This window comes from Trachurus trachurus, assembly GCF_905171665.1.
Source record: "Trachurus trachurus genome assembly, chromosome: 7".
Lineage (NCBI taxonomy): Eukaryota > Metazoa > Chordata > Actinopteri > Carangiformes > Carangidae > Trachurus > Trachurus trachurus.
The window spans coordinates 23,774,308-23,794,969 of NC_139901.1; the positions used below are offsets into that span (position 1 = coordinate 23,774,308).

Consider the following 20,662-nt stretch of genomic DNA (forward strand, 5'->3'; position numbering starts at 1 on the left):
GCGAAATAATAGAAAACATACTTGATGCCTTTTAAAACCATTCAAAACAGAACTGATCCTTCTCTGTCTCATAATACCTCTGTCTGCAGCCTCTCAATTGTTTCCACACCTCCCACAGCCTATTGGCCTTAGAAGTACGATTTTATGTGCTTATGTTTGTGGAAAATGAACTGAATATTTGGATTCTAGCAACTCTAACTGATGAAATGAGGTGCAATCTGCCCACACATTGACAACAAGTTTTACCTTTCATACATTCAGAACCTCCAAATGGACTCATCATGATTTGTCCATAGCAGCATGGTCTGAGCCTTTGATGTCATGCTTCCTGGTGTTCTCCCTTTTCTCATCCTTTGCTGTCTGTCTTTGTCTGTGCAGGTATGTGTGGCTGTGTTGTAGACACAGTGCCACTCTCTCTTTCATGGCTACCTCATTACCACTCAGTTGTCAGACCTGCTACCCATCAGGCCAGCGGTATATCTATCCTACTTCTACCCTATTGTTTTCTTGGTCCTTGGAGGACCACTGCATTGCCTGTAAGTTTGCCGACTCACTTTTCAACCTAACATGCTCTGAACAAGCCAGCCTTGCTTCACCGGTCATTCCGCCTGCCAACTGACATCCAGCCCTGTTCTCTTCTTTTCCTTTTCAGCTCACTCTGTCTGTCAGCTCTGAAGCTCACTCCTCAGCTTGCCAAGTTAGTCATCCAGCAAAACTCACCACCCAGCTTCCATTCCCAATGCAGACTCTTCCCGCCAGCCGCCTGCTCCCTCTGCATCCCACTGCCAGCACCCTCATTTCCCCTCAACCTTTTATCCCAGAACACAAATAATAAACTCTCTCCTCCATGTTCTGAGTTTGGGTTCACCTGTTGTTCACCATATAAAGTGTTCAAGTATTTATATAGACCTTTTTTGTGTAGAAGGACTGTTACTGTTGCCACTTTACTAGCCATCTAGCAACTAATCAACTGGAGGAATCTTCATCTTCATCTTCTTTTTTTTAAAGTATATTTTTTGGGCTTTTTTTAATGCCTTTAATTGATAGCACAGTGGAGAGAGATAGACAGGAAATGGGGAGGCAGAGAGGGGGAATGACATGCAGGAACGGGCTGCCCGATGCGGGATTCGAACTGGGGCTGCATGCCTCAACATGGGGCGGCAGCTCTACCAAGTGAGCTAATCCCCGCCCCCAATCCATCATTTTTGAGTAGTTTAATTATTGGCTTCATATTTCACAGACACAACAGTGGAACTGATCTTGACAAAAAGGAGCAAATGTATTTTGTAAAATGCCAGGCTATTTAAAAAACAAAGACAAAAATCAAAAATCAATAAATTGATGTCCCCTGACATATGAGTGGTTGTAGCCCTACTGACCTGAGATCCAAATCTGTGTGCTGGTTAAGACAAATCAGGATTTTCAAAATTCTGCACCCTGTTAGTCACCACAGTGATATGACTTGTTGAAACACACGAACACATTGCACGTGTATGTCAGAATGGGTTTTCTCTTTGGGACAGTTTAAACTCCCTGCAATATTTAATCTATTAGTCACAAGACATTTGAACATGTTCACAGAGAACAGTCAGAGAGGCACAGCAGGTGGGACAGCTGGAGGGAGAGTGATTGAGAGCCTGAGGCGAGAGCTTCTTTACCTCAAGAGAAAATGTGTTGCTTGTACGAAAGTACCCTAACACTTCATGTAAATTATACTGCATGTGCAGGTCTTCTTTTCCCTCAAAAATGATGACTGCTCAGACAGACTGCGTCCAAAGTTAACGGTCCAACCAGGCTGGAAAGGTTTTCCGGCACCAAACAGAGAACTTGATGTGCACTGTTCACCTTCTATAAAAATATAGAGAACTGAAGTTGTTTCCCATATTTCATAAACTGTAAATGGACTGGTCATGGCAAGGAAGACTGATCTGGCAACCTGAACAGAACATGGTTCAGGGTTTTTGCCACTCTTGCATCAGCTACTCAGGAGTATAAAGTATTATGCTTGGACCCTTTTCTGTTGTTTTGACTCAAAGATAAAAACTATGTTTTTTTGTATTCAAGGACTTTGTTCAGGCTTGTGTCCAGGTACTATTAGCCATTACAGATGGTGTTTTCATCCTGTGTGTGTGTGCACGCGCGCACATCAATATGGTTACATGTTGTTGAGGAGACACCTACTGTTGCAGAAACTACCATAGACACCATCTCACAGTGACCCACAGAGATGGGGTCACTGTTCAAGTTCAAAGATAGGGGTAGTCCCTCATGTAGTAGTGTAGTAATGGTTTCTACTTAGGTGACTATTTGAGTTACAGATGTACTTAACTGAGAGCTTCATTTGTGCCCTTCATATTCTTGGAGGCCATCCATGAATTAAATTTAAGGAATTGGCTTCTTTGATTTGAATTTCAGAAACTGGCAGGCATTCACTGACTTTCATGTAGCCTAACCCTCTCATCCCAAATTAAGTTAAAACAGCCCATTTCATACTCTGTGCAGCCAATAATAATAACTTTTCTGTATGTGCAACAAATAACAAGTCATGTCAAAGTGTAACGGTAACTACTGACAAATTGCACAACATCAACTAGTAGCTAAAGCACAGGATAAAAATGTCCTAATCTTGATAGCAGCTGCTATAGGCTATTCAACAAAATAAAAAATAAAAAAATAAAAGTTTGTAAGTGATATAACAAGGCCTCAGTGCCGACTGCAGCAGTGTATTGAGCTAAATGCTAAAGTCAGATTACTAACATGTGCTACAAGAACACTGTTGGCATGCAGATGATTAACAGATATATAATGTTTAGCATCTCTAATTAGCATATTATCATGCTAACTGAATTAGCTCTTACCTTACCAGAAATATTGAGTAGTTTTATATGTTCACATACTGTTTCCAGTGTTTTCTGCTTGTTGCTATGACAAAGTAATGTATTGTGTTTCATTTTTTCACAAGATAGCCTACTTTTGATATGTAGCCTACATTAATGTGAGCTACTTTAAGACGTTTACTCAAGTGATTTTCTTATGGGTGATTTTAACTTTTACCAAAGTCATTTTCAGCTATGGTATTTGTACTTTTACTAGTTATTTTTTTAGCCTACTTTATATACACCTCTGACATCTAATTAACACTCAGTGCTGTTGACACACTCTAATGTTGATGTGAGGTGGGAGTGGCCAAGCTGTGACAAGGCATAGGAGCAGATTTATGAAAGAGGCTTCAGTGATCCTGCAGTGTGTGACACCGTCTGTTGTGTGAGAGGATATGAACCCTCAGAGGAAACACTGGATGGTGACACTTCAAGAAGTTTTCTACCCTGCTCTGGCAGTGGTGGGCCTCCCCTGTAAGTACATCAAAGTCATTTAAAATGTTAATTTTAATGGATTTTCATGATAAGATTGTATTTGAGACCTAAGATGCTCCAACTGACACAAATCCTCTCCTCAGCCAACATATCACCTTTCTGATCATATGGAGGAGGAGCTGCATGCTCTCCAGGTCCAGCACCTTCTATCTGATGGCCATGTCTGTGGCCGACAACCTTGTTCTCATCTTCATTGTCATTCTTGAGCTTTCTGTGAAGTACCACCAGCAGGAGCCATTTTGGAGTTACGATCCGTGGTGCAGCCTGAGGGACATTTTTAACTATGGGGCCTATAACGCCTCAACATGGCTGGTAGTCGTGTTTACAGTTGAACGCTTTGTCGCCATCCACACGTGGAAAATGAAAACTAAAATCTGCACACCAAGATGTGCAGCATGGACTATCACAGCTGTGTTCTTCTTCAGTCATCTTTTTTCCATACCCTACTACTGGTCCAATGCCTCGGTCTATGTGAACAACCAGACCTCGTGTGTTTACGACACAGAGGTCCCACTTCAGTTTATTCACACCCTAGTTTGGTTTCAAACATTGCAGGCCTACATAATCCCCTTCCTCATCATCCTCACACTTAATGGGCTGACTCTGCGCCTCATCTCTCTCAGTAATCGGGTTCATATCACTTCGGATTTGACTTCCAGGGTCAACAAAGTCACACCCCTGCTGCGCTCCAGGAAGAGAAAAATCTGTGGTGCTTTTAGTGACTGTGTCCATGACATTCTTGCTGCTGTCTGTCACCCGTGCAATAACTCAGATCATCCTCCGCACAACTCACATGTACACTTTTGACCGTAATGATTACAGCCTTCGGATGAATATAGCAGCGGACACTGGCACCATGCTGAGCCTTAGCAACGCCGCTGCTAACATGTACCTGTATGTCTGCACCCAGTCCAAGTTTCGGCAAGAGTTTTTAGCGTGTGTCAGACAAGTGTTGTCCTACTGCAAAGCAAAGCTCTAGAAACCTAACACAATTACTGACATTGCCCTGGAGGAAATTGTACTCTCCCGGTGTGTGGGAAACAGAGAAATGGTCTCATGGCCATAATTCTTTCTCAGTATAGACAACAAGACCTTTAATGTGACTCCATAAAACAGTTTAATCATTTTTATTACTATGTTTTACTCAACCTGTTCCTGTTACATAGAGGTCTTGCCTCCATGTTTGCAATCCTGACACACATCTGCACTCTTCATGTTTCAGATTTAATTTCCTGTAATTAGTTTTTAGACTCTGAGCAAACAAACAAGAAGGCTTCTTCATATAATTTTACTACAAAAAGTGTAAAGACTGTTGACACAGACAGGTAGCGTAATTAATGTGTACATGTACCTGACTTGATGTTTACATATTTAGACTTTAAAGGCTATATGGTTTGAGGCTTTTCATTTCTTAATATTTAAGCATAAGTTAGTATTTGACTTAGGACTAACAGTGATGATGTTCTGCATCTTTTCCAATCTTATTTTAACGGTCTGCAATATATGCATATAATAAAGATGTATGAATAAATTTCACTTGATTGTGTCGTGTCATGTCACAGAAGAATAAACAGTATACCACAGTCTGTACCTTTTCACAGGACTTCTGCTTTCCCCAAAGATGCTGCAAAAAGAATAGGAAACTTCTTATCCAGGCAGTAATTTCCCTAAAACCAAATTTAAAATTGGAGGAGGCACAACAAGACATTAGCAAAAAGTATAAAGAATTCATTGATGCCTGTTGATGTCATGATGACTTAGAAACACATGTCAGAGGGCTCACTCAATAGCTGATTCATGGAGAGGAACAGTTTTAAATGACACTTTTGGTAGGAAGGTGTTCCAAGGCATCTTTGTAGAACTGTCCGAGTCTCTTCTTGTCATCCCCGACTGGACATCAGGGCTCTCTGAGGGCAACTTTACCTATTCTATGTATCCATGCACTTTTTTTTGTCACTGAAGATTATTCCTTTTCAGGGTAGTTGCACGTGTCTTATGGTGGAAATAATTGAAAACATCTCAAAATAGATATAATATATGTAAACACAAAAATGATTTTAAAAAGTAAAATATCTTTTACCCACCTATCCATCAACAACAGAGAAATAGTACTGTAATTTTCTTAAGGCAAAAGAAAGACACAAATCCCATCGTTTACCACCACAGCAACATCCTCAAACATGCAACAAACAATCGTGAAAAAGAAAATAAATTTGCAGATGGAAACAAGGTCATTCATCACGGAGACCAGCCCACACCATAAAAGGCTGTGTAATTATAGCCTCAGTTTATGTTGAGTTCCTCAAAACAAACTGGCAAAAACAGAAAAAATCAATTGAAGACTTAGCAAATTATGTGAGGAGCTTAAAAGAATCAACCACAGTATAATCAACATTTCCACTGGTGTGGTGAACTCACCAAAGCCAGTCACTGCAGTTTTTAAGCCCCATAAACACAACATTAAATATTGACTTGTTTGAAACATGGTTTAGTTATTGACTTATTAATCCACATCTCTGTGTTTATTGTAGTTTGGTGAATTTCTTGACATTAGCCTGAAGCGGTGGTAAAACAGCAGTTCTCATGACCTTAACACTGCAGAGCCCTTGTACCAGGCCCCTGACACACAACTGTTTCAGTGGACCGCTCTGCTTCCTGGTGTGAACATGGAGGTTCAGGTTAAAAAATGCTGTGGGGAGACCTCACGCTGGGCTTGAGTTAATGCACAGCAATGACCTCGATATCCAAGGTCTGCGTCAAGCTGGGGACCTTTGGTGCATGTCATTCTTGTCTCTCTCTCGTACCAAATGTTTCTCACTGTAGCGCATAGAAAATAAAGGCCTGAAATGCCCATGAATAACATGTTATATCATTGTGTGCATGTTTGGATGTTAAAAATGCTAAACTTTCTTTCCAACTTTCCATTTTTATCATATGAAGACCATCTTCTGAAAATATTAAACTTGTCATAACTAATTAAACAGCATTAATTGGGTTTGACATGACTGACATTTATCATGTCTGCTCTGCTAATTATTGGTGTGAATTGTCAAATTACCTAGCTGTTATTGTTTTTAATAACTTATTTGTCCACCCATTATTAGTTAAAGCAGATATCAGTGGAATGTTTTTGTTAATATAAGTCCTAAATAGTCCTATTTTCCGTCAGCAATCACTTACATGAAGTATTTCAGCCTAAACACGAGTCTCTCCGTCACTCTGCTCTGCTGTAACCCGAGGAGAAAATTTTCCTTGTGGGATACAAGTGTTATCCAATGAGGAGAGAGAACGGCATGAAGGGCTGTGTGTGCAGCCAAGGGATGCGCGTGAATGTGGTGACGTAGCACGAGGACCAATTGATGCCTGACAAGGGCGGGGGCTGCTAACTCATGGTGCGTTCAAAGAAACTCGTACTTTGTGTTTTTCCTTCCTGTGAAGTCATACCAGTTCGATCTGGTACGAGTTCACGGGTCGGAAGTTACGAGTGGCCGTTATAGGGAACTTTCACAGACAACAGGATGGTAAAAACACGAGCTACGGGTTACCTGGAACGCTACCAAGTCGTAGTTGTGACTTGAAGCTGTAACTTACGGTTTCAAAAGCCTGCCTTGAACGCAGCATTAGCCGAAACGGCCGTGAAGCTGATATCTGCTTTAATATTAGGCTACGCATCTGACTGTTATTATTTATTTTTTTGCCTTTTATTGTCATGAGTAATATCTCAATTGCTTGTTTTTTGGTAGTTTCTATTGTGAAACTGGATTTGTTTTGGGATTGATAGTTTCTATTTATTGTGATCTTATCAATGTTTATATGTCTAAACTTGAGATGGTTTTCTCCTCTTCTACTCTTTCACCGCCAGAAACCAATTACCTGCTAGTGAAATGATCTGCGTTGAGTGACCCTCTGTAACTTTTCTTTGAGATATTGTTTGGAGCCAAATCAAATCGATAAAACAATAACGACTTCAGTCATAGATTTTAGTTGAGCATTAGTTGACAGTGAATCACCTTTATTACATGTTGTGTTTACACACAATAAAGCAGCTTTAAAGCATTGAAGACAGTAAGCAGCTGTTGTAGCAGGTAGCAATGCTACTTCTTCTTGCCACCTTTTAGAGCTTTGTCCAGTCCTTGGATGTACTTGCGAGGAATTTGATAGTGATCTGAAATTGAAATAAAAGATTAGAGAAACTAAATGTATTTATGCAAATGAAGCAATTGACAGAAACAATTGAGATAAATTATGAGAATGATATTTGAAGTATTATTAAGTTTCAAACCTAACAGCAAATTGCCAACTTGGTGAATCTGGTTGCCTTGGATCTGAACCATGACTCGATCTTTGGCCCCTGGGATGGGATGTAGGACGGTACTGGCCTGGACTCTGTGCTGCAAAGCTGTGGCCACGGCTGCAGGATCCAGACAGTACACTTCCAGGTTCTTTACCATAGTTACCTAAAGATAGTACACAGACACAATTAAAGCCAAAGCAACAACTCAACCAGGCTAATAGATGAACTTCCTGCAGATACAACATCATTCATTCAATCATTTCATAACAACTCATCTCAGTTCAAGTCAGGGATTTTCTTTGAAAAACAAAAAAAAAACTTTTTACATTAACAGTTCTTTTTTGTTTGGTGTAGTTTCATAATTTTTTTTTTTTTTTTTTTTTTTTTACAATTCCTTATATTTGCTTTCTAGTGCTGTGATGCTGCCCCTTGGTAAAGAGGTACATTTTGGATATACAGGGTTGCCCATAAAGTTGAAATACAATATTTTTATAACCTTTATAATAGGAATAAAAAGAGTGTTTGAAAACAAAATTATTCCATCTTTTTGGGCAACCGTGTATTTCTATCAAGTACAAAAGAGTTCCCATTTTAAAATGATGCATTGATGTTGTAAATGTTTGCTGATTACACACATGGTGATGTGACGGGTGTCACATAGGGATGGATAATGGCCTGAGAAATATCCCAAAGAAATCCTTGGGCTGCCTCTTGGATCAGAAAGCTGCAATTTTCTGCAAAATCCAAAAGAACCACAGCTTTATTTTGGTGTCTGTTCTCCTTTAACTGAACTACGCATGATGAATGGTTCATTACAATAAAATCATAACCTGTCACTTTACCCAATTTGTAAGCCAGTATATTTTAATGAAATCTTAAAAAGCTGCTACTGAAACTTACAGTTTGGTTCTGTCAGTTGTAATCCGCAGCTTATATTTTACATTGTCATCCAAAAACACGTAATGTACCTAAAATTTGTTTTTTAAAGTGTTCCTGCAGAGAATCTGATCCAGGAGGCTAAGGACATCTGTGCAACATGCGTTTGTTGTCGGTTGAGCATCTAAGCTTCTGCATTAATTCCTCACAAATGTCGATGTTGTGTGAGAACACTAGGAGGTCACACACCTTTAACCTGACATTAAGATGAATCGTACATTCAGAGGACTCGACAGGAAAAAATCATTGGTACAGTAATCAGATTCATGAGAATGATGAAGTTATCTGTCTGTTTAACCTTTACCATTATGAACTTTGAATCCTTTGCCCACAACATAAACTTGGAAAACCTGGTCATCTGCGCGAAACTGTATCACTTGCATTTCAAGGTCGTTAGCTATGGGGCCTGCCAACTTTGGTTCCACTTTCCCCAAAATGTCCTTTTCTTTCATCATTGTCAAGTTTGACCTTGTGGTAAATATGTTTGAATTTTTGTGCAGTTTTGGCATTTTACCAGCTTGATGGTTCTAAATTAAGCATGTGGTCTTGCTTTTAGCATGGAGCAAGATTTTCTCTTGAAGTAAATCAGAGCTCCTGTCTAAATAACATGGCTGGTTGACATTTCACCCTGGGGTACATCCACTGCAAGATATTGAGCAACTCCGTGTGCAACAGCTTGCTGTAATTCAAAACATTTATCAGGCATTAGGTTTCATCCCTGCTTGCTTCAAATGCTGGTGTGTATGATGTGCTTCACTTGTACTCATCTGTCTATCTACATCAGTTTCTGTTCTCACGGTGAATTGTGAGTCCTTAACAACACATGGTGGGCACAACATCTGTCCAGCGTTGATAGAGCATGAGCTGTTGACGTGGAAGTTCAAGTGCTCACAAGCAAACCCTAACCCAACATCCACCTCTCACCCTCAACAGTTTCCTGTCTGTTCCCAAACTCAAACGAAAAACTTCTGCTGCTGTTTTTAGACAGGCCGACTATGACAGACAGGTCCCTTGGGTTACTATTTCAGACAACAGACAAATAAGTTAGGAGATGTTCTTTTACCTTTACATGTTTGGACTGTAAACCTGCAGTCTTCGTCAGAAGACATATCTTATAACTTATTTGTCTGTTTGAAGAAATAGTAAAACTAACAGACGAAATGAACATTTTCAAGCTAGACAGGTCCCTTGTCAATGTGTGTGTGAGTGAGAGAGAGAGAGAGAGCAAGTGGGGTATGTAGGGGCTGAGTGAATCCATTTTTTACACACAACCTTACAGTGAAATTGACCCAATGAAATAGTAAACTATTAGACTGTGGCAGGGGCCTTCCGTAGAGAGGGCGGTCCATCAATGTGAAGGACACATCCGAATGTGATCAAATCTGAAATTAAATATCAATGCATCTTTCAACTTTGGAAGATCGGATCCCCTGAGATGGATATTAATACCAGGTGTGAACAGGACCAGAAACATTAGTCTGTCAGATCAAATTCAAAGGACTTGAAAAGCTACCAGATGGAGTGCCAGGAAACTTTGTGCAGACATTAACTGTCCCCAGAGGATGAAGTCTTATGTCTCTGCTGACCCCTTGACTTCTCATGAGGCACCACAACAACTTAGTCACATTTGTGATAAGTGAAATGTGTCTGCAACAATAAGATGCATTTCTATTACGTTCATAGAATATTTAGCATGGCAGTGAACTTTAAACTGTCCAATATATAGTATAATAAATTCAAAAACACCACTGCTCTACTAGGGACTATAATAGATTGTATCTTAAGTTGTCACCTTCTTATTGGAGCCTCGAGAAGCCACAGAGATGTCTATGAGCTCGATGTGTCCCTTCTTTATTATGGGTGTATGTCCGGGGAACACAACTTGGTAACACTCCTGCATTCTTCCCAATGTCCTGTGAAAATGACATTTATATAACAGAGATATAGGCTGATTTACCTGCAAAGGACTTTGCTAGATCGCATTTTTAATGCCCATGATTTTAATAAACATTAATTTTAATGGTGGTATGAAGGTATTCAAAGGTTGAGTGAATGGGAAACAGCAACATTTTTGTTTCATAATGTGGTTACTTAGAAAAGGATAAATAAAATAATAACATTAAATCATAACCTGCTGAAGAGGTCATCCCACTTGAGAGACTCCACCTCCTGGTACTCTGATTTCTCCAGCAAGCAGTCACAAAGAGTTGGGTTGATGGTCACATAACTGTCAGAGAGGGGAAAAGTATTGAAGTCAACACAGCACATAGTTGATGCATAGCATCAGGAACAGGAAACACACTGTCTTTTTAACATATGCCAAGTCAATGAGAGATTTTATTTAATTTCTTCTATCGCTCATTATCAAATTGTTTCACATGATGATGCCCAAATGTCTATGACCTAAAAAGAAACATGCGATGTCTCGTCAGTTTCAGAGTCACATTTAAGCATTTTAGCCAATTATAACAACATCACATGGCCTGGGGTCATCTCCATGTTTCTGCAGCGGCTATTAGTCTTCCCTTTTACCACTGTGTCTAGTAATGGAAAACCCCACATGGTGGTTAATCTAAACCCAAACTGAGCTTGATCATGTCAATAATACGTTTTTAGTTAGTTTAGTTAATACGTTTTCCTTTCTCTTACAATACATCAGCTGACAGATAAAGTTTGATCGTAAAATTAATAAATGAAATCCTTCTTTAACTTTAAATTGTAAAACTTCTTAACATGAGACAAAGGCATGGAATACAAGAAAACACTCAAACTGAATTAAAGCCCCTCCTTACTTTTTATTATTTTCGTCCACCAGTTCATTCTTCTTCACATATTCAGTAATAATACTTCTCACTTCAGCAGGCTGCAGAATTGCTCCTTTCCTGCAGGGAACCAAAGCACACGTGAGAATAATAATAAATGTCCAAATGTGAGAATTTCATCAAAGCATCTTCAGCTCAATTGACAGGTTTTTTGTAACGCTACTCCAGCTAAAAAATAAAGACCTTGAAATGGCAAAACTGACTACTATATATTTATCTGCTTTTCTATTTCATGTTAATTTGTAAAAGGGACAAGTGTATATTGTAGGATGCAAACATGTTTATTTCAGGTTTATTTCTTGCTTTTGTGTGGCTATTGCGCTGAGCTTCTCTTCTCAGGTTGTTGCAGGCTGTGCTACGGGCACAGGGTTTTGACTGGTTGGAGAAGTGTCGGGTTGTGTGGACCATGTTGAAGGAGCATAAGAATCCATTGGTTGCTGAGTTTTTGAAGCGGCCGGGTCGTGGTACGTTGTCTCAGTTTGCGAAAACAGATCTAGTTGACTTAGCTGTGCATTTCGGTTGGAAGAAGCCTGTGCCTAAGAAAGCTGCTCTGAGGGTCATTGTTGAGGGGATGCTAGTGTCATGGGGGGTTTTGGAGCTTGAGCAGAGTAAACTTCCTCCTGGTGCAACACTCCCAGGGGTTCTTGAGAAGCTGTCATTTGAGCAATTTATGCAGCTGGAGAAAGAGAAGGCAGAGATGGAAAGGGAGAGGTTGCGCTTTCAATTGGAGTATGAAAGGCTGCAGACAGAGCTAGCACAGAAGGCCAGGGAGGCAGACGTGCAGGTAACCTTGGAAAGGGAGAGGTTAAAGCTCGAGCAGAGTTTCTCTTGGGGGCTGGTGTGCCAGGCCAAGCTGTTGGTTCTTCTGGTTTTAATGTTGCTGGCAATTTGCATTCGCTGCCTAAGTTCAATAAAAGGGACCCAGACACGTTATTTTCTCTGTTTGAGCGCGTGGTCGACACCAGGGGGTGGCCGGACGCTGATAGGGCTTTGATGCTGTGAGTTCACAGGTAGGCTCAGGAAGCATATTCTGCTCTTAGCACGGCGGATGGCACAGTTTATTCAAGGGTGAAGGCCACAACAAAAGTCAAATGGGTCTGCTGGTTCCGAGTATGTGAAATCTGCGGCTTTTGTTGCCCCAGTGTCGACATTTGGGGACCAAGTGGGGCCCTACAGACTGGCCACCGGGGGCTGCAGAAGATTGAGGAGGCTTATGTTCCCTTTGGGACGGAAGGCTTTGTGTCTCTTGGTGAGGGGGAGAGAAAACCAGTCAGGATTTTGCGAGATACTGGGGAAAATCAGAGTTTATCCTGGAGGGGCTGCTGCCTTTTTCAGCTGGTTCAGACACTGGTAATTCAACTCCTGTGTTAGGCATTAGCTTAGTTCCAGTGTCTGTGCGTTGCACCGACTGAACTTGTTTTCTGGTCTGGTTGAAGGTGAAGTCGTCATTGGGGTGCGTAGCGTTGTCTATGGGTGGAGTGGACGTTGTCCTGGGCAGCGACTTGGCTGGGGCACGGGTTTGGAGTGATGTTGCACCACTGCTGGTAGTTACAGCATCACTTGACCACTCACCGAGCATGAGCGTGCAAGGCAGCATCCTAAAGCTGTCCCTGCTTGTGTGGTCACTCGGGCAATGAGTAGGGCCAGTTCAGGACAGGGGTGTGGGCCTGATCATTGCGCTTCCTTGCAGGTGTGTTTTCAGGTGTTTGAGGTTGAGGTTCGAGCTTCATTTGTCAGCAGGGAAGAACTGGGTGCAGAGCAGGCCGGTGACCCTACGTACGCTCGTGCCTCTGTTTAATGTGGTTGGTCATGAGAGTGTGAGGCAGGGATTGTTTGATGGTTATTTTTTGCAAGATGGAGTGCTGCTGAGGAAATGGAGGCGTGTGGTGGGTGGTGTGCAGTTGGACCAGGTAACACAGGTGGTGGTGCACTTTAAGTTCAGAAACCTTGTGCTAAGTGTTGCGCACGATGGCCTTACTGGTCACTTGGGGGTTAAGAAGACTTACGACTGTGTGCTTCGACATTTCTTCTGGCCTTTGCTGGAGTGGGATGTGTTGGCGTACTGTAATACATGTCGTACATGCCAGCTGACTGGCAAGCCCAACCAGAATATCGGGCCAGCTCCACTGTGTCCAATTGCAGTGGTGGAGACTTCCTTCCTTCTTTATGATTGCACACACACACTTAAAGGATAATTTCCGCTTTTTACAACCTGGACCTTATTTCTAGCATAAAATACGATCATTTACTCACCCAGACAACTTTGTGTCATTTGGAGTTGTTTTGACGAAATTAGCCCCAGTGGAGTGGCGCGTATATCCGTATAATGCGAGAGCACGGGGCACGCCAATGCAGCCTCTAAATAACACATTATCCGCCGCAAAACTCGTTCTTTTGCCAATATTTTGTTATGATACACTAGTGCTATTCCCCTCCGAGCCCGTGGTGGCATGTTAACAACATCCGGGTCTCTAGGTTGACCTACTAACCTCTGATCTGGATGATGTCATCTCCGACCGCTGCCCGGCTCATTTAATAATCATTCTGCTTTGGCATTCAGGTCCATTTTTAGCTCAACTAGCCGGAGCTTTAGTGAGTCCAGGTTGAGGAGAGGAAGCCTGTGGAAGCTGAACTTCATCCAGCTGCTCATTTTGTTCTGACAAGTCAGAAACACGCAGAAACGAACCATAGCATTAGCGGTAGCAAGTTAGCCGGCAGCGGCATAGGGCAACGGTCGGAGATGACATCATCCAGATCAGAGGTTAGTAGTCAACCTACAGGCGCAGGATGTTGATAACATGCCACCACGGGCTCGGAGGGGAATAGCACTAGTGTATCATAACAAAATATTGGCGAAATGAACGAGTTTTGCGGCGGATAATGTGTTATTTAGAGGCTGCATTGCGTGCCCCGTGTTCTCGCATTATACGGATATACGCGCCGGGCTAATTTCGTCAAAACAACTCCAAATGACACCAAAGTTGTCTGGGTGAGTAAAATGATCTTATTTTATGCTAGAAATAAGGTCCAGGTTGTAAAAAACGGAAATTATCCTTTAACAACTTTGTGGTTACTTTAACTGGCAACTGTGTGGTCCTCCCTCTGTGGTTATGCTCTCCAATGAGCTGGGCATAACAGCGCCGAAGAGTAATTCAGAGTATTCGGCCTTCCAGGAAATGCTGGGTGGGGTCCTAGAGGGGACCATGCACACATGGGCAATGATGGAGACACTTGGGGCGTGATCAAGAGGAACGACCTGCCTAATCTGAACCCAAATGGGTGTTTATTGTTGTCCTCTGTGCTGGGCATGGTTTGTCCATAATGAACACTATGTTTGAATATAAGGATGCTCATAAGAGGACATGGTACCAGAGCACCCTAGGCTGAAGGTCAATGATTTTGAAATCATATCACCTGACCTGAGGTTGCATGTTCTGGACACTTGAGTAAAGAGAGGAGCTGAGCTGTCAACCGATCACCATCTGGTGGTGGCTCTATCCAAGAGAACTTCACCTTTTAGTGTTTAAGTACACCCATGATGCCCAACCCTTGATGCCCAACCCTTGGCATCATGGCGGACACCGGTGGTCAGGGAAGCCGTGCGACTGAAGGAGGTCTTCTGGGAGACGTTGTCCCAGGAGAGACAGGCCTGAGGGGTGGCAGCCTCAGCCATGAGGGAGGCAAAGAAGAAGGTTTGGGAGGAGTTCGGAGAAAGCATCAAGAAGAACTTTTAGATGGCACCAAGTCATTCTGGAAAACCATCCGCCACCTCAGGGGGGGAAGCAGGGACCATCTACCCTGTGTACAGCAAGGATGGAACCCTGTTGAACGCAACCGAGGAGGTCGTAGGGTGGTGAAAGGAACACTTTGAGGAACTCCTCAACCCAACTGGCCATCAAATCCACCCTATGAGGAAGAGGCAGAGTTGGAGGACAAGGGTTAGGACGAGGGTTAGGGTTAAGGTGAGGTACTCAAACAACTCCACAGCGGCAAATCCCCAGGGGTTGATGAGATCTGCCCGTAGTTACTGAAGGCTCTGGATGTTGAGGGGCTGTCTTGGATGACATGCCTTTTCAACATTTCAACATTGCGTGGAAGTCTGGGACAGTGTTGAAGGGGAGGACCAGAGAGTGTGTACCAATTACAGAGGTATCACACTACTCAGCCTTCCGGGAAATATTTACTCTGATGTGCTGGAGAGGAGGGTTCAGCCGATTGTCGAACCTCTGATTGAGGAGGAACAATGCAGATTTCATCCCAGTTGTGGAACATCAGGCCAGTTGTTCACTCTTGCAGGTCACTTTGAGGTAGCCTGGGAATATTCTCATCCAGTCTTCATGTGTTTTGTGGATTTGGAGAAGGCGTATGATTGGGTCCCCCGGGATATTCTGTGGGAGGTCCTGTGGGAGCATGGGGTGAGGGTCACTCCTCAGGGTCATCCAATCCCTGTATTCCTAAAGCAGCAGCTGTGTTTGGGTCATGACCAAAAGAACAAGGTTGCGGATACAAGTGGCCAAAATGTTTTTGTTTTTTTGAGCTGGCCAATGTCTCCGGGGGAAAGGGAAGTCTGGGCTCATGGATGGATCTGCTGCCCCCACGACCTGATCTCGGATAGGCGGTTGAAGATGGATGGATATCTCTGAACATGCAAAGATTTGTAATTTCAACAGTTTACCCACTGGATAACAGATGTCTGACTTAGTGACTCTACTATATGTATCATGAAATGACATTAATGTGGGTACCATTTCCTGGTATTGTGTTTCTTATTATGGACCAAACCAAATAAATAATGCTATCAAACTGACACTAAAATTGCTGTTGCTAAGCTAATGTGTAGAGAGGATGAGATGGTCAGCTCCAGGTTTAGGGACCTGTTTTGTTCATGCTGATGAATGCCACACGCCACTTTCTCTGTAACAATCCTTCAAACTTTATAGATGCGATAACTTGCAGCTGTAAGTAATGACATAACTGATTCATCAATGTCAGAAATAAGACAGAAAACAAATCTGTGTCTATTCTTAAGGGAGTAGTAAATGAGTAGACTTGTTTTGGGAAATGTTTATGATTAATAATTTTGTGACATGTGTCTTGGGAATATTGTGTTATCCCCTTTCAAGAGGGTCAGAGGTTGATGTCAGTGGCAGCTCAGACCTCCTGCAGCTGGTACGGATTTAGTGTCTCACTGAGGTAAACCTGAAACTTGTGGATGTACACAAGTTTCAGCACTCTCTGCTACATCCCCCTGCTGTTAGAAGATAAGTAAAAGTGCACACACCTCTTCTTTATATCCAGAAAGAGAGGCTCCAGCCGAGCAGGGACAGAGTATAAAGTTGTTATCTCAGGAGGATGATATGGAGCCTCTTCCTCTTCCCCTCCAATGCCTGTCTCCTCAGGAACGTTGAAGGAACGCAGTCTAGAAAGTTTAAGTCGTACAAAAAGGAGAAGCACAGGGTTATTCATGCTGAATGTGGGTGGGTTGTGCGTTTGAATCTCACCCAAGGATTTCTTTAAATTGAAGCAGGGCTTGGCTCACTCTCGGTTTTTCCAGTCCACCTCAACAATGCTCTCCACCCCTTTCGTCAGTTCTTTCACTCGCACAAGTCTGTACTGCTGCTCCATGGTCTGAAGAAACTTTGACAGCTGTTGGAAGAAAGTGTGAACAGATTTACAGAGGGAGTTATAAAGTACTCCATTTGTGCATATAAAGGTTATAATCTGGATAATGGGTATACCTTTTTAAAGCTGGATTTCTTGATGTCCAGTTGCTTTCCATTTGGGCTGAAATAATACAAAATAATTTCAGTACTGAATTCAATTGTCCCCGAGCACATCTTAAAAGATGATCTGTAGTTTACCAGCAGGAGAACATGTGGTTGCGAAGAAATGTACTTGTCAGCAGAGGGAGCTCTGACTTCTTCACCTTGCTCTTTAGAGCATGCAGGAAACACTGCACCAGCAGGGCATCCATCATCTCTGAGAAATTAGGTAACACCTTAGTCACACCGGAGTCACATCCGTTTCCCTCACAACAGGCTCCAATCTTGTCACATCATCAACAAATTCTCCAGTTCATACAAATAAACAACAACCATATTGACCCTGTGATCATTCATTATGTGAATGTGTGAAAACTGGAATTGAATCAGATACAACGGAAATTATAAATCATAGTTTTATCAAAAGCAGATTAATGGTCAGTACTTGAAGGTTCTTTTTAAATTAATTTTTAATAAACATAATGTGAGATATGACTAAATCTGGTACCTTGTGGTGTTTTCTGATCATCTTCGTTCTCCTCCTCTTCCTCATTGCCCTTTTCACCTTCCTCTTCCTTCTGTTCAGCCAATTTCAGCTCCTCAACACCAGCGCAGACTTGATCTGTGACCTCGCCGGCGCCCTGTTCCTCCTTCACATGCCTTTCAACTTGCTCTTTTCTGTCCTCCACCTCCTCCTCCTCCTCCTCATCATCCTCATATTCATCTCCATTCACCTCTTTTCCTTCATCCTCTGCATCCGGTAGAGAGGGAGGACATGACTTGTCTCCAAAAGCCCTAAAAAACAGATACAACAAACCACATAACCACATGTGCAAAGGTTTCTTGGCCGTAGAGCTGCAAAGATGCGTGACTTGGCGTCTATGATTTCTTACACTGTAGATCGACACATTTTTCAGAGAATGATAGAATATAATAACAATGGAAAAAATGACGTGAAGTATTTTGATAAATGAGACAGAAGTGTTGCCAGTTAACTTGTGATGGACAGAGAAACATTTGTTGAAGCTCGGCCAAGGAGAGTGGAAATGAGCAATACACATAAACAATGTATAATCCTCCTATCCTCCCATAATCTTCATCAAGGTTCTTAAAACAATACACAACTCATTAAAACTCACATGTCAGGGTGTTGTTGACATTCATCAAGGGACCTCATCATCTGTCCACATGTGTGTGAGGATTGTATTGGGTACCAGTCCAATACATCAGATCATGTTTTTCTCAGTTGTTACTAGTTCATGCATATCTTGACAACCTTGGTTGTTCTGACAACAATACAGAACAATACTGTATGCTTATTATTGAGATTACTGGTAAACTGAAAGGGCCCGAAGAGGGATTGCAATAGAGAAAACTGTTTTTCAGTAACAGAGATTTTAGTAAAGCAATGCATATGACGAACCAAAAGCTGACGCTATGATAAAATGTGTATGTGTGTGTATGTGCGTGCATGTAGTCACACTTCAACAATTTACAAGAACAGAGCTGAGAATTTAATTGCTATTTTGTTTAACATGTTCATTTAAATACCTATGTCAAATTAGTAGATACATTTAATGTAATTTGGTGTTTATCTTTTCTCAACTTTCATCAAAACAGCAAATGAGCTCATTTGGAGAGGTGGAGAGGATAAAAGCTACTCACCAGAGATTATCCATGTATGTGTGGAGAACATGCACTCCTCTTCCCTTCATACCCAAACTGAGCATCTCTGCACTGGACATTACAGCTTGCCACTGCAACTGGAGCTCTACAAACAACCAGGAGAACAGCATTGCACTTACTTTCTGAGAGGAATGTGTCAGAGGTCTTTCCAAATCTTTTATAACAGCTTACCTATTGTTCACTAGTGTAACAGAACAGCAGTCGCCCTGTTTCACATCTGGGAGGCCACTTGAGGGCACCACTACGCCTGGCAGCATGAGATCTTTGGGAAACACAGTGCTTGTTAGTCTAAATATACTGTACAGTATTAGACATCCGTCAAGGGTTTTGATCTTGAGAGAAAGGAGCGTACCTGCCCCTCCAATCAGCTTCTGAAGTACAGGAGGCCATGTCCTGAATGTTAGCAGGAGAGCAGGGTAGCGCCAGAGGACATATACTAAAAAATATTACAATACACAGTTAAAATCAGACACTTTAGGAAGCCTACACCATCATAGCAACTCATATTATATTATTATTACCTGTGGGATAAAGTCTTTTCTCCAGTTCAAAGAATAGTGGATTTTTATGAAGAACGTAAAGTGTTACAGCTTCTCCTTTATGCGCGTAGATCTTCACTACATTTATTTCCTCTTTGTTGGGGACGAGCTCTGACAGCTCATCAGCAGAGAGCAAAGGAAAGGCTGCAGATATGTCAGCTTTGAGCTTTCTCCTAAAGACAGCGACAAAAACAAACGTCTCATTCAGTGGGTAACGTCACACATAATACTTTCTTCACACTTTCCAGCCACGCCGTGTTAACTGTAACTTCTTCAGATTGCACAGCGATTAAATGGAACTCCTTTACAGGCTGACCTTATTGATCGCATACTGTGTCTCCTTCTGATGAACACTGAATGATCTGTGTGTCTCAGTGATATGAAATTACATTAAGATTTACCCACTAAACTCCAATTCATCCTGGGTCTACAGCAATTAATTGATTGATGAACAAGTAAATGAATAGAATATTTATATTTATCATCTGCAACTAATTTGATATAATTGACCCTAACCCTGTCATGATGTGTATTTTTGAAACGATTATGAAAAAATTGATAACCCATGATCGCAGCCCTAAAGCTTCCTATTGGATATTATAGGCTATTAGACATTCTCAAATATGAGTTAAATATCAGTAGCCTATGTCTTAGGTTTCTGTGCAAACTCTTGCTGATTGATTTAATACAGTTACTGCAGGAGTACACAAAACCTTACTCAGCAGCTCAACACTAACCCACTTCAGACGAATGAACTGATTTTTTCACCTCAGTCCAGATGCTGGGATTTACATGAAAGTGAACATAGTTAAAACACAGACTGCTTGGGTCTGTGTGAGTCTCGGTGATAAACATGAGGTTTTACGAGCAGCACACTGGGGACAGCTCCTGTACCTCAATAGCCTTTTTTTTTTAACATTGACAGTAGGCTATGAGTGCAAAGGTGGATGAATATGATAGCGAGGCATGTAACGTTACAGTTACAGCACTGACTCACCTGTCTGAGCCCTTAATCGCAGTGTTGGATTTGACACGGAACGGTTTGGCAAACATCTTCTCAGAAAAATAAACTACAGCGACCGAGTCAACATGCCCGCTCCTCAGATACCGGAACTGTTGTCAGCCGTCACATAAATCACAAAACAGCGTCTGTGAACCCGAGGAACTGACTAACACATTTATTTCTTATTTTGGCTTCAGACTTATCCGCTGTTCCTCGCTGGGTACGATGGTCCGCCACATATTTATT

The 20,662-nt window shown here is 41.9% G+C and overlaps 2 pseudogenes across 2 annotated transcripts; one reads left to right on the forward strand and one right to left on the reverse strand.

Annotated features, from left to right (window-relative positions):
• The first annotated feature begins 3,274 nt into the window (after window positions 1-3,274).
• Window positions 3,275-4,353, forward strand: LOC310988118 (putative G-protein coupled receptor 139; annotated as a pseudogene). Its single transcript has 2 exons — window positions 3,275-3,357; window positions 3,458-4,353. The product of its transcript is annotated as a putative G-protein coupled receptor 139 (transcript).
• A 3,107-nt stretch (window positions 4,354-7,460) lies between these two features.
• LOC310988499 (eukaryotic translation initiation factor 2D-like) lies at window positions 7,461-20,652 on the reverse strand (annotated as a pseudogene). The gene is made up of 15 exons (XR_014596490.1): window positions 20,411-20,652; window positions 19,396-19,586; window positions 19,227-19,310; window positions 19,046-19,136; window positions 18,854-18,959; window positions 17,697-17,983; window positions 17,288-17,405; window positions 17,165-17,210; window positions 16,966-17,072; window positions 16,708-16,845; window positions 11,397-11,486; window positions 10,736-10,831; window positions 10,397-10,517; window positions 7,657-7,831; window positions 7,461-7,539 (listed from the first exon to the last, which is right to left on the reverse strand). The product of XR_014596490.1 is annotated as a eukaryotic translation initiation factor 2D-like (transcript).
• Window positions 20,653-20,662: the final 10 nt, after the last annotated feature.